The following is a 12,856-nucleotide window of genomic DNA, read 5'->3' on the forward strand; positions in this document are numbered from 1 at the left end:
GAACTCTTGGCAAATAATATTATTATAATTAGATAAAATCTATTAAATAGATAATTAGTTGAAACTTTCAGAACAATTCGTGCAATAAAATTTAATTATGCTACATCAAAAGTGTTTTAATGCAAAAGTATTCTAATCAAGACATCAAAGATTGCTTAAATAAAAATAGATAAAAATTTCGTAGATTTACATGAGATTATTTAACTTGATTTCTTTATTCTAATTATTTGATATTTTTCTTCTAATAAAATATTTATAAGATTCTCCAGATTGCAATATCAATACAATTAATGTAATATAAAATAACAGTTTATATAATCATTTAATTCCGTGAAAAAAAGTATAGAAGTAAAATTTTTCAATTTAGTTTCTTGAAATAAATTTCGGCGTCTCTTATGAATTTCTCTTACGAATTCATAAAGTTTATCACAGGTAACACAAATGCCTTTGATATATCATGAGGACATATGGTAAGGATTGAATTCAATATGCCCTTTTAATCGCTCTTTTAATTGCAGCAGTTAGCAGCACCAGAGAAACATCAATTCTTATCATCCAGCAATTGCTCCACAAAGCGCAATTAATTGAAAGGAGCCGCACTCGCACCGCGAATAATTACTACATTCACATAAGAAGTCATAATTGTCATCTGCTGCTGTGGATCATTTCTCGTCGTACATCGCGTCCTAAAATAATGTATTCACATCAACTCTTTATCTTCATCTTGTTCTATTGATCTAATGCTTTCTTCACAAAATTCGTCGTTATCGTGAGAAGATAATTTCGCCATGGACTGTTATTTGCGCGTGACACATGTCACGAGCGTATCGTGCTTAATTAGCCGTTATGATTAATACAATTGCCTATCTATTAACCGGTAACTGTATATATTTGCTCGATATTAATTTATTGTTATTAGAATAAAAATACCGTACGCGATTTACTTTGATTTTTATATTTAATAAGATAAATTAAACTGGCAATAACTGTTTTAAACGTATAAATTTAAAAAATTTGGAATATTCTTAAAATTAAATATTATGGTATGTATTTTTGAATTAAATGTATACTAAGAAAAATTTATTTTAAAACCTCATATTTTTAATCAGAAAAGTTCTACAAAAAAATTCTTCTTTCTTTGATTGAAAATTAAATTTAAAAAATTTATTTTTTTAAATTAACATTATATAATAACTATATAATAACCATTTAAAAATCATTAAAAAATTCGCTACAAAATCCAATCGAGGTAATATAAATTGCATTCTGATACTGCAGATCGTATTTTGCTCTTGACAACCGTTTTACAAACGTTCATAAAAATATTGCGAATAAAGGGATAAAAGTTATCACTCGATTTAAAAGCCAAATGCAATCTAATATGACTGCATCCACGCGAAATTTAAATACGAATGCATCGGGCACTCGCACTGATTTGTGTACTTTCAATGACGATCGAATCAGTGGGCACGTTACTTAATGATCTATCGTAGTCGTGTTCGCCATGGCTGTTAACGAGATCCCTTCATTTGCGTAATTAACTATCGACTTTCTGTCGCCAGCGCAGTTAACGAGCGCCCCACCCGATCATTAATGGATTCAAGATAACGTAGGTGAATTCTAAGGAGAAGCGGCTAAACAATTATTATACTTGGTGCAAATTGCTGATCACTCTTAATATAGTCAGTTACATACAAGTTAATCTTCAAAAATATGATAAAAAAAACTGAATGTAAATAAAAAAATTACTAAAATATTTTAAACTATTTTGCACTATTATGATTTATTACAAATATTCATTAAAACAACAGAATTGTTTAGTAAAATGAATTGTTTAGTAAACTATATTTATATTTATATTTAGATATAATTTTAAATATAATAAAAAAAAAGAATAATATATAACATTAAAACTTTTTTTACATATAAATATGTGAATTATTAAATATAAGTTTAATTGTTTATGTTCAAAGTTTAATCTTTTCAATTATTTTATTGATAATGTTAAATCTAATGCGATAACAAAGATAATTTTTAAAGAATTTATAACTTATTTTTAACTTCTAATACTTCAGCCACTTTTAATCAAAGAATAACTATTAGTACAAAGAAACAATAATATAAGATACAACGAGCTATTTTATTGTCTACTACTTGCGAAGTTATATGTATATGTATAATGAAATAGTTAAAAAACTTCTAATCATGCCATTTTGTTATTAAATCATTTATAGATTATTCATAGATCATTTTAATCCTCGCTATTTACAATTTCTATATGCAAATTATTTTAATATTTTTTACTAATTTCTAAATTTTCATAAGACTGAATATAACTTGAAATATAAAATATAAAATACAAATGTTTTAAGTTATTTATTGTACATGAATATAAGAAAGTCCTGTACTTAATTAACTTAGCTGACAGCATCGAAAGAATGATATCGATAATATCATATATTTTAATATTGAATTTAATATATTTTAATATTGAATTTAATATATTTTAATATTGAAACTTTCTAATTAATTGGTTAAAGAGTCGTTCGTTACGTTCAAAACTATAGATTGCAAAAGTTAGCTATATAAGCTATCGCAAGTTTATCTCCGCGTCTCTTTAGAAGCAGACTTCCTTTAAGATTTTAGAATTTAAGATTATTAGTTTCTTAACAAAAGATTATATATTATTAAATAAAGAAATTACATTTTCTTTTTAAATTTAAATAATATAATATTATGTTATAATTTTTTATTCATAATAATTATCTTAGTAATAAAAAATTAAGTCAAATTTTTGTTAAAATAAAGTTCATTTAAAATAAATAAAAATAAAATAATTTTATTCCTCTCTCTCTCTATTCATCCAAAATACTTAATTATATGCTTATAAAACTAAATATGTCACGTTCTCAATTTTCCATACAATTAGAAAAATATAGCTTGTCATGACATTAAAATAATCTTTTCGTTTGATTTGACTTTTAGTGTTTTTTCATTAAACTGAAGAAAGAAAAAACTCGAGATACATTTAAATAAACTCGCAAAAAAATGCGCAACAATACAAATAGAGAAAGAGAGAAATGATTAATTTCGGAGATATTAACAAATAGAATGTGTGATTCGCCAATACACATACACATGTATGTGTGCTCGAAATAACATAATAAATGATAAAGATAAACTCTTGACGTATAGAGCTCTCTGATATTTATGTGAATCAAGCAGCATAAATTGGATTCAACGATATCTATTTTATAATTATTGGAAATGTAATATCGCTCTTTCGAAAAGATAAACTCAAACTATAAATTATAATTTATAACCTGCTTTGTTGTGTTTTTTTTCATTCTATACTCTATATGTTTTGATTTAATTTTATATTTAATTCAATATGAATCTAACCGCGAAAAAAAATTGTAAAAAAATATAACTTTCATATTTTTATTTTATAACAATGTAATTTTGTAAAAATGATAAATGTTATAAATGAGCTTACTTCTGAATTTTGAAAACAAACACAAAAAGCAAAACAACAATAAAATGCAATTATAAATACTAGAAATTTTGATTTATTCCTTATGCAAGTGTATCCTTTAATTTTTTTCCGATATTTTTCTTCTCATAAAATTATATATAAGTAGAATTTTTAATCGCTATAATATTGTTGCAATAAGAATCTTGATTTCTTGTATAAAAAACTAATGGGATTGATAATAAAGTTGAGCTGGAAGTATGAATTTTAGTTTATTTTCTTTTTGAATAAGGCGTGGAAGCTACCGAAGATGGACAACACCTTTGGCTAAAACGTCTTCTAATTACAATCGTCGGAAATTAGAATCGCAATTTCTCTCCATACGCTTCAATTAAAAATATAGTTATCGATGGATACACATCAACATTCTGCCAGGCCGTCGTTGCTCAAATATTTGACGAGTTTATCCTAGAATTTGTTCAATGTCGCTGTAAGTTCCTTCGAGATAATGATAATTATGTGAAACAGGAATTTTATACGAATGCAAAATAAGAATAAATTCTACGACGATTGTGTGATTGTGTTATACTATTACATTTATATAACTAACTTTGCTTATATAACTGCTGTAATATATAAAACTTATTTTTAACATTATACACAATATTTACATATTGCTTGCAATAATACAGTTTATAATAATATTAAAATAATAATTTATATATTATATAGTTTTTTAACAATATTAAAATAATAATTTATAAATTATTAATAGGATGCTTAATGACATTCAGTGCATTAAAAATTTGAATCTTTGAGTTTATTCGAGTATTCGTACTCTGAATTACTCTTAGTTCAAATGCCTGAATAACAATATTGACGGCCTAGCTCATTTCGGCGTATTTCTCGAATTTCGATTTGCGTCTATTTTTATAAATCTAAAAATAGTACGAGAATAATCGAGAACAATGTTGTACAAGGGATCGATCAAGAGCGAATTCATCTCTATCTCCTAACATTAATTTCGATTTTCATCTGCGAATGCAAAAAGTCAAAGCTCCACCACTCCTTGCCGATATCCCAAGTAATTTTATCAAACAGTTGCAAACATCATTATTCATCATATTTCACTTCGTTTACATTTGCTATATTCCAATTATGATAGTAATATGTGGTACAAAATTGCAATACGCGTTACACACATAGCAGTAGTGAAATTATAAGATAAAAATGAGATATATCCTATATTAATTAAATTTTTTACGTTAAGATTTCTTGTTAAATTTCGCTAAACATAGTTTTTTTAATTATTCTAAAATTATGCTACGTATCGCCCGATGCAATTAACCATGACTTCATCAACTTTTTGTGGACCATGGGAATCTAGCTTTCCCATTATTACAACAGCGTATCGCTTTGTATATTAACTTACTAATTATTGTGATAATTTAGTCGTTTAAGTAGATATTGTTTCAATTAATTTTGCCAAATAAGTAAATAAGAATAATCTTTTTCATGGATTTGTGACTCATGCGCAAAGATTTCAAATTTTATGAACACGCCGGTGGATTCCGCGGTCATTGACATTTCTGTGAAACGGGTAAGAAGAATATATACAGGATGTCTCACTCACAATCATTAGAAAATATTTTTACTATTTAAATTAAAAATTTAAAGATTGAAAAGGAAATGACAAAATTTTTCATATTTTAAAATATTCATTATATATGTATATAAAATTATTTCACATATTAAATATCTTCCGACAATTATATTTTTTCACTTAGTTCCTTTGTTAACAAAGAAAGAAAGAAAAAAAAGAAAGCGGAAGAATAATAAAATTGTATTTAATTAAAAGAAAAGATTTTTTAAATTATGTCTGTTGATAAAAAAACTAATGTTAAAATAATTTCTAGATTTAAATGAGGCATCCCGTGAGAAAACATTTATTTCGGCGCCAATCGTGTCGCGTCCAAACAAGTTGTAATCTCCTGATTTAATTAATCTGACCTAGGAATATGCGAAGCAAGCTCTGCTGTGCCACGCATACGAGTGAGTGTTTTATTTAAAAACGTGCATATGTGCGTCAACATTCGCTTCTTGTAACGTGCACAGAATATGCAAGCTAATAATTGAAAAGCCAACTGAACAAAATAATTATGTCACGTATATTTGTGGAAATTTAATCATTAAATTAATTATTATACAGTATAGAAGAACAACATATGTCGATTATATATTTCAGTTTTATTGACATATTTAATCTTCTAAAATTAAATAAAACTATTCATACTCCTCATATTACTTAAAAATAGATGCAAATATATTTACTGCTTTTATAAATATAATTAAAATACTATAACATGATAAACTTCTAAAATATTTATTTATAAGTTTTTATAAGTAATATAAACCGATAAATAAAATAGGTTTGTATTTCTTTCTCACTTTGGCAGAACCATAAAGTTTTTCAAAATTTTAATAAGCGATATTAAATTCAATTATAATTTGTTTAAAAGATCAATGTTATGTAAGAATATTTGAAAATATTATATAACAATTTTATTTACTTGGCTTTTCAAACAAGCAATCAAGTCTCAAAATATGTTCATTTTGTATCTATTCATAAATAATACAGAAGGATTATTAAAACTAATACGACAATTGTATTAATAATAATATTTGCAATATATTAAACAACAATAATAAAAATTATGTTAAAATATACATATTATATAAAATATCTTGATATTTGATTTAGAAACATCTCGCATTTTTTTTGACCTTCTTCAATATATCTTATTCAATATTATAACACATTGTACAAAAATTCTATTCAACATAATATCAGTATGCGACGAATTCGTGAATATATAGATTTTTCAAGGAATTCTCCGATTGATCGAACAATTTTGGAAACTTGATCGCTCAATTATGATAGTAATTTGTCATTACGCCGAGCGTCAACGCAATTATCGGTACCTGTCGAAATTCGACGAGACCGTGGACGGTGTCTTGCTTAAGGAAAAAAAAGAAAAAAGGAGAAATAATCGTACATTTGCACGGTGAAGAATCAACGTTTAAAATAAACGGATCTTCGCGTTTTTATTGATCTTTGTCGCTTTTTAAGTGCCGCGAATCTCGCGAGTTCTTTACAGAATTAAAAGATAACATGGAAATTTTGCGTGAATATATCTCGCACGATCAGCAATTATATCGCAATTATCTCAGATATATCAGCAAGAATATCAAGTTGATTTCCCTGTATAATTTTTTATTTAACAATACTATAAAATTATTGTTATGAAACATTTGTGATATTTAATTCTCATCTATTGTCATGAATGCTCAAGAGTTCTTTGCGCGCTAGTTCATTTCTATTAAAGCGAAAATAGTTTGATTTTTGTTGTCCTTTAGAAAAGTTTTCGAGATTAATTATATCGATCTCAAGTCACATGCTATAGATGAAAACATCCTATAGATAAAATACCTTAATAAAAACTGATTATTATAATACTGACCATGCAAGAAAGATATAATTTTAACCATTACAAACGTGTTACTCAGCAAGTCGGCAATTTAAATAGAATTCTAATAAAGATATAGAATATGTGTTTTACAAACTTCATATAAATTTGTTCGTCTCTAAGATAAAAATCTCTAAATCTCGTTTTATATCATACATGTAACATTGAAATCTTTAGAGCTTGAAGTACAAGATATTAAAAAAGGATTTGAAATAGTTTAAGATATTAAACTTTTAATTAAAAGATGTACTAACTTTTATCTCCCTTTTTTCTTTTTTTTCTTTAAAAACGTAATAGCATGGAAAGTTAATGACAAATATTTAATAAATACATTACAACAATACACGAAACATTAGAATGTTTTCACGTTTCTTTTTTAATTAAGATCGCAAATGCAGCTCCGACATATTTTTAATATCGAAATGTGCATATTCATCGTTTCAAAAAGCTTCCCGCTGAGCGATGTGCATTCAATCCTCCGATATTTTCTATTTTCACGATACATAAGTGGAAATTTGTCTAGATACATATTTCCTTCTTCCGAATAGATTCACAAAGGCTTGGAGCGGCGAAAGAAAACGAAAGAAAAAATTTCTGACGAGCGCATTTTTCTTATACTCTTCATCCTAATATCCTTATTAAAATTATTACGTTGCTTCGGAAAATATTGGCAGTACGGTAGTAAGTTGTGAAAGACTCATATTCATCTTCGGTCTGCTTCAGTGTTGTTGCTTTTGTTGTTCCTGTTTCTTTTATACTTGTTGCCGTTTACGGTAGCGTTTATTGTAATTATGCTACTCGCTGTTTATTCACACAATCCTTTTCATTTTCATCTTCTCACTACGCGCCAATGACATAATGTATCGCGAATTTGTAGAATATATTATTTAATTTCATATAGATGTAAAATTATCTTTGTTTTGTATTTTTATTAAAGATGAGTATTACGAAATTGAAATTATTTATTAGTTCTGTAGCACAAATGTCTGTGTATATAAGAATACAAAAGTATCTTCTATAATCTAAGAAGCAAAAAAGACAAATAGTTTTTTTCAGAAATTTATTAGATGTGTCAAAATTATTTTTTCCAAGTATTTCTTCCAAGAATTAAAATGAAATAAAAAATAGAAAATGTTTTTAATCGAATAATATAACATAACTTATTTAGATCAAAATTTTAATTGTTACATTGAAAAAAAGCAAGATTTGCAAATATTTTCGCGAAATTCCTAAAATTCGCGAAATTTTATCTCGGCGCTCTAGTTTTACACACACGCGCATGCACACACACACACATACACACACGGAGAAACACACACACGCGCTACGAGTCACAACATCAACGAAATTCTCTATTCAATTTTTTATTTTTAATTGCACGCTTAAATTACTTACGAATTATTTATTGATTACAGGCTAGCTCACAGGACGATCGACTGCATCGCGACGCGCCGCGTCGTCGATCTCTCTGATGTCATGTATAAATTATGTCACGTGTTAATTAAATTAATTAAAGTAATTCAATATTCTCTCCTGACATCGATTTATGAGAAAATTCATCCCAGATGCATCAAATAGATCGCTTAATAGATTAAAATTACAATATACATAACAGCATCAAAAATAATCTCCAAAAATAAAATGCCTGTGAAAGATTAATCCAAATTACAACAACATAGATATGTAACATTAATGAAGAAATTACGTTAATATAATAAATTTTATTAACATAATGCTCGAAATTTTATGTCCAATTTTCACTAAGCAAATATCATGCAGACAATAAGATAATACAATTAAACATTATATTATTATAAATTTATTTAAAAATTGAGAAGTATATAAAAGTGAAATTTTTGTGATGTTAAAGGACGGTTGTTCAGCACATTTCAAAGCTCAGAAGTAATTTGTTCATAAGTTTGGCACACACGCAGGAGAAATACATGATGTATGTCCCGCGAATAAATTAATTATTGACAAAAATGCAGGCGAAAACGCGCACGTGCGCGATCGTCCGTGACGAATGAAGTGAATTATTGACAGCTAATCTTAAAAAAAAATTTCATGCGACGATTTGCGATATCTTTTTTTTCCATTTGACTCGCGCGTTTGTCATTCCCTAATTAAACTGCCCTGTTTTCGACGCTATTTCAAATATAACCGGTGCTCTTTGAACAACGAGAGACCGGATGCATTATGTATTTATTAATTTCTTCATTTATTAATCTCATATATATATATATATATATATATATATATGTATATATATATATATATATATATATATATATATTTTCTTTAAACACTTGTTTGGTTTCTCACACACTCAGGCACGCTTTCTAGTACGGAACGATTTAGAATTTATTTTATTGCGCGATGCAAAGGTGCTGCAAGTCATGTGAGTGTGTTATCGCAGAGTGAGTGCACTCTTCACGTACGTGTGTCATGTGTGTTCGTGTATATCATAGACTCATATGTATATTTCCTCCTTCATATATTTACGTTATATAATATAATCTCTCTCTTTTTTTCTATACATATTTATATATATATATATATTCTTTCCGTTAATCTTCTGTTTAAGGGCGCATCACACCATTAATTACAAAGATTTATTACAGACAGGCTGTGCATTCTCCTCTCTTCTCTGTTTTTCTAGATTTTGCAAATATTTACATTGCATTGTTATTGTTAAACAATTTTTGTTGATCAAACAGTGTCTTTAATTCCCTTCTCCGTTATTTTTATGAGGCATATCCGGTTGCATCAGTCAATCGTCCGCGGTGCAATAGAATCATTTAGCTTCATATAATTCTGTTTCTTTTGCAAAGCTTATTTGATATAACATTTTTCTTATAATTTCACACAATTCATTCCGATAATCAATAATTGAGGCCACAAATATTACAACATTACATATACAACACATATACAACACAAACATAATGTTTTCTTAAATGCTTTCACAATTTTATTGATTGTAAAATAATTGATAAATAAATAACTTAATTCACAAAGATAAACCAATATATCAAATAAAGAATTATAAATTTCTGCTACTGTATATATATATATATATATATATATATATATATATATAATTATTTTATTATATAATTATAATTATTTTTATGAAGTTTATAAACTTTTTTCATAAAATTATTAACAGTATTTCAAATATAATTCTGATATTGTGTATCATAATATGGTATTATAAGATACTCTTAAAAGAATTGTGATTTCTCTTTCTTTCTCTCTCTCATTTTAAAGAAACAAAATAAAACAAATAAAAGATATTTTTTATTTTAATATAAGGTAATGCTCAGAGCAAGTTTGTTTCGTGAATAGCAAAAGAAAACGGACGATCGATCGCTACAGCCGAGCAACGCTAACGATAACGCCGTAATAAACGATCGAACGAGATATCTCGTTTTAATTAATTACTGTTTAAGAATCTTCGCGATCGACTAAAAGTCAGTCACGAAGCTTTGAAAGAACGAGGGCATCATCTTAAGTTAGAGTATAAAGGTACGTAGGTCCCTACCTCCATTTTTACATCGATTCATATAATCACATCTTGACTATATCGCGTCAAACCGTCTTATCAATAATGTTCACTTCGTGTTAATCTATATAACAAACCATAAACGATGCAAGAGTATGATAAAACAATGTTTACGTCATTTTATCCATTCTTAAATTCTAATATTTTTTAAATATGCAAAAGATAAAGTATAAAGAAACATATCTCACTAGAAAAAATGACGTGGTAATAATTTATATAGCTTTTTATTCATTTAAGAATGCGATTATCAATAAGGAGAAAAAATTAATTGTGCGGAAAACTCTATATGAAAATTTATATATATATATATATATATATATATATATATATAATAGTTTTCTTTTTCATAAACTATAATTTTAAAATGAGAATTTAATATGTAAATTTTCTATTTTAGACATGACTTTTGTTCTACAATCAAAAGCAATGGTCACAATAAATTATATTTAATTTTAACAACTTCATACCAATTAAATTGTTTTTGAATTGTTGATGTTCTGTCTCTCTATCTCCTGATTTCGTACTGATCTCTTTGGTTTTATTATCATAATTCTTATATATATAATAACATGTGTGTAAAATAAACAACACTGTATTGTTCTGTCATTAAATTATTAAACGATGATAATTTTCTCTAAAATATCGTGCAAAAAACAATGAGATTTTATACAAAAATACATGTTTTTGTAAAAAACATATTAATATTAATAAGAACAATGTTCAGAAATAATAAATAGTGAAATATAGATATATAAACATTCAATTATATTTAATATAATATTCAAATAATATTTTAATCATTTATATATGTATATATTCGAGATCCTCAAAACCTTTAAAATAATATAATTAAAATTATTTAGATTTGCTTGACTTAATGTTAACGATTAATACTCATATGTATAACATTCCTACCTACAGAGTATCAGAATTGTGTGCCCTGCATGTAATTCATACAATTAGAAATCATATATATAATAAATATATAGTGCTGAGATTGGTATTTGAGTTTTATTCTCTAAAAAATCCTTCGATCGTAAAATTATAATATTCCCAAAGATAAAGTGCTTTATTCTCTGGAAATAATTTCAAATTATATAATTCTTAAATAAACATCTAGATTCACAGTTCTCTTCTGTCGATCGTTGATTGTATCTGCCTTGTAATTATCCAAAAATATACCATATGATAAATCTTTTAATATAAAGACAATAAAAGAGTCAAACGATTGTATGTAGAGCTAAGTACGAGCTTCAACTTAGCAGCAATTATTTACGTATATATAACTGTTACAATGAACATTAAAAATCGTGAAGTTTACGTGAAGTAACATCATCATTATAGCGTAAATAAATTTCTAATCTTAACTAATTAATAAATCCTCTTTGACTATTTTTAATTCCAATAAACGGTATACGTCTCTTCTTTTCTTTTAAGAATCTCATTTAAGAAAGAACATTATTTATGGAACGGCCTGACGCGAAGTAGTAGTGCGAAATCCTCGAGAACACGATCCCACACGAACAAATCCCGTATAATTCGCGACCCTAATCGCAATCGTTCAGCCACACCTGGGTTACCCATTTCGCGAACCCGTCTCTCGCTGCTGGCGTGAATTAATCGATTAATTCAATAAATCGGCACGACTTTCCGCAGGAAAAACTCGACATTTTCCTCTCCCTACAAAAATCCATCCGATATGCGGCTGCAACGAGGACGCGTCTGTTAACATGAGATATATTTTTTTTTCTGTTAAACGAAAGTCTGCGAAACGACGCAAATCCTGATAGGATTATTATCACAGAGGATAAACCGCGCGTCGATCCTCACGCTTCGATAACGATCGATTCGTGCCGGAGTAGATCGAGAAAGAACATCCATGATAATCTGGATCTTCCTTGAAGATTCTCCGTGAATCAGGTCAAATAACGAACGATCACCACATCCTCTGAGAAGCGAATCAATCGCGAATAGAATGCTGTTGAACCTGATGATGATCCATTTCGCGTGGCATCGATGCGAACAATTTATTTTTATTACTGGAATCGAAAAGCGCGAAAAGTTTATAGCCGCATAATTGCACGAGTTCAAAACAACATCAAATATATATGTATATTGCAAGCTTTTATAAAAAGACCTATAATTAGCCTTTTTATAAAGCGAAAACCTGGCTTTTTATGAAAAGCTTAAATTGTTTATAAAGAATTTAATATAAAGTCTGCAACACACATATTCATAAAAATATATCACTGTGTGTATTGTATTGTACAGTAGTTGTCAAGCCTGAAATTG

At 27.3% G+C, this 12,856-nt stretch overlaps 1 protein-coding gene across 2 annotated transcripts in view; it reads right to left on the reverse strand.

Moving 5' to 3' along the window:
* Positions 1 to 11,437: 11,437 nt before the first annotated feature.
* Positions 11,438 to 12,856, reverse strand: part of LOC105249471 (potassium voltage-gated channel protein Shal) — a 94,461-nt gene continuing 93,042 nt past the window's right edge. The window contains exon 7 of one of the 2 annotated variants that reach the window (XR_889049.3): positions 11,438 to 12,603. The gene's annotated coding sequence lies outside the window, so the exon portion shown is untranslated. The other variant, XR_889050.2, reaches the window with a different exon arrangement.

Source organism: Camponotus floridanus, unplaced genomic scaffold, assembly GCF_003227725.1.
Source record: "Camponotus floridanus strain SB8 unplaced genomic scaffold, Cflo_v7.5 scaffold10, whole genome shotgun sequence".
Lineage (NCBI taxonomy): Eukaryota > Metazoa > Arthropoda > Insecta > Hymenoptera > Formicidae > Camponotus > Camponotus floridanus.